The sequence below is a fragment of the Pteropus medius genome, unplaced genomic scaffold (assembly GCF_902729225.1).
Source record: "Pteropus medius unplaced genomic scaffold, Ma_sr-lr_union100, whole genome shotgun sequence".
Classification (NCBI taxonomy): Eukaryota; Metazoa; Chordata; class Mammalia; order Chiroptera; family Pteropodidae; genus Pteropus; species Pteropus medius.
The window spans coordinates 1,742,767-1,745,501 of NW_024344434.1; the positions used below are offsets into that span (position 1 = coordinate 1,742,767).

At 46.4% G+C, this 2,735-nt stretch overlaps 1 pseudogene; it reads right to left on the bottom strand.

The window, feature by feature from the left end:
* Positions 1–288: 288 nt before the first annotated feature.
* LOC120610417 (uncharacterized) lies at positions 289–404 on the bottom strand (annotated as a pseudogene).
* Positions 405–2,735: the final 2,331 nt, after the last annotated feature.

A 2,735-nucleotide genomic window follows, 5' to 3' on the forward strand; every position in this document is an offset into this window, starting at 1 on the left:
CTCAGGTGGGAGGCATTTCATCTTCACAACATCTGGAACTGTCAAGAAGGTAGCGCTGCCGACCTCAACAGATGCAGGCATTTCTGCATGAAAGTGCACCAACAAATCATATGGTAATCGTGGAACAACACAAGTGTTTCGCAGGCAGCTGTGGAGAAACCACGGCTCTGGCAGGGAGGAAGGAACAGTTACTGTAGCCCTGGAATAAACTCTTAAGCAACTTTCCTGCAATTCTCCACCAAGCAGCTAATAACTTCAAGCAAGTTTCTTTATTATAATTATTATTTATGCCTAGAGCACCTGGTCTTCCTAGGTGGTCTCCCATCCAAGTACTAGCCAGGCCCGACCCTGCTTAGCTTCCGAGATTGGACATCGGGCTTGTTTAGGGTGACATGGCAGTAAACCATGGACCGTGGCTCCACTGGGGCGCGAACCCAGGACCTTCTGCGTGTAAAGCAGACGTGCTAACCGCTACACTATGGAACCATGTCCAAGCAAGTTTCTTTTCTAGGCTTGTAGAAGGTGACTGACAAGAAAGTCTTTTTTTTTTTGTTCAGGTAAAATTTTCTCTGTCACGTAAATCAGTGGGCTTGACAGAGTTGAGTAAATTTGTATTGTCACTCAAGGAATGTCCATGATTACTTGCTTTGGGTTTTCCACAGGCCTTGTTGGGGGTGGGAGTGAGGACAAATGGGAAGTAGGGATAGTGACGGCCCCTTGTTACATGAAAGGGGCCACTGTGGCCCCACACTGCCTTCTCACCAGGGGCAAAGACACATGGCAAAGTCAGACCTGTCTGGGGTGCCTAGCCGGACTCTGAGAACTTAGCTGGAGAAGGGCCTTCCACTGAACACCTAAACAAAGTCGATGATACTTTAATTGATATTTTCAGGAGCAAAGCCTCAAATGCGCCTTAAAAACCTGTGGCTCAATGCATGGCTTGAGCTTTTTTTGTGTGTGGCTGCATGCCAGAGCACTGTGGAAGAAATAAAAGCAGGAGAACCACACAAAGGACCGAGCTGGAGCTTCACACCACTTTTCTAATGATGATAACAACAAAAGCTTGATCAGTTTTATGAAAGCATTTTGGACCTTTGTGGGAAGGATGGGGAAATGAAACTTGTCTTCGGAAGCTTTGGGATTTATAAAAGCCTCTTTAGTCGGCATAATAAGGACAGACTCTTCCAGGGTGAAGGGAAAGCTGGTGCTATGAAGAAATCTCTGTCATCATCACTGTTTCAGCTCTGCTTTAATGGTCACCACTCCGGCCATCCAATACATCCTTTAAGCTACTGTCCTGGCGAGTGGAGTGGTAACTCCTGAGACTTGGGCGATGTGGGCTGCCTGGCCCATGTTAGGGCTGAGGAAACCCGGCTGGGCATGACTGGGGGTGGCAATGATTTCAGAGGTCGAATGTTTACACAGCTGGTGCCTCCATGAAGCCAGTTTAGCTTAGACACTTCCATTTGGGCAGGCGGTGCAGGAAGCCTCTTGCTGCCATTATGTACAAAAAAGAACCTGGTTTCTTTTTCCCTTTGCTTCTTAGGGAAGGACGCTTGCTCAAGTGAAAACAGGCAACTGCACAACTTCTACCCCCCTGTGGTAACTTCATGTCATGACAGACACTTCTGAGACTGGGGCTTCATTGTATTCTTGTGTGAAACATCACCCAAGGTTCCTGGGTGCCCCTTTTAATCCTGCAGTTCACGAGGCATCTTTAGGGAGCTTTGGAGGTCCACTCCAGCATGTATTTTCAAAGTTTGAGAAATCTCAGAACCACCAATGCAGGCTCTGTTGTTCTGCGTGGTAAAGTACTAAACAGGAGACAGAACCAGAACAAGCATCAGTTAGAGCCGACAGCGACGTCCCAAGTCCAACACTCACTGAGCGGCTGGGCGTTCAGAAAGGAAAGCGGTCTGCCCACCAAAGCTGACTAAAGCATTTGCAGGGTTTGCATTTTCTTCCAGCCTGTACATCTCCCAAATGTTTCTTTTCTATAGCCTGTCCCCCACCCCCAATTTTATATGTAGCAGATGGCCTTCAAACAAATCAAGGAGCAGAAGCTGCAAAAAACTTAAAGAAAAAAAAGATAGTGAAACTCATATATATCTTCAAACGATAAGATGAACTACAGATGTTTGCTGAAGGGTGATGGTGCTGCCTACAACTTAAGACTCGACGTAGAAGAGGAGTCCTTTTGCATTTAGTGTTGGACAAGCCCAGTAGCTGTCAGAGTGTGATTTATGGAGGTTGTTTGTGAGATTTTATGTCACTAGGGGCATGGCAATTAACATGCTCTGCCATTCTGCCTGCAGAGCATCTTTCTCTATGGACCCAGGAGTGGAGGTTATGATGGAAACGTGATGTCACTTTGCCACCAGGCAAGGATGGACACAGCTCTCCCAGGCCCAGCCCACAAAGCCTTGATCTTTGGGCTTTCTAACCAACTTGCTCCAGTGCCTCCCTTCCTCCTCCTTTGTAGGGTTCTTGGTCGTTGGGAAAAAAGTCCTGTTCTTACCTGACACCTGCAGTCAGATTAATCTCAGATTAAGCTTGACAAAGTTACTAAAAGAGAAACAGTTGTCTGTTACAGAACCCAGCTGCATATACGAAACAGCTGCTCACTAGGCACGGTTTTTAAAAGAGAAAAGAATCACTGATGAGCATTAAAAATGAACATAAAGCATACATGAGGATGGTCAGCAGAGGCCTATAATTAACACAATGGTAAGTAT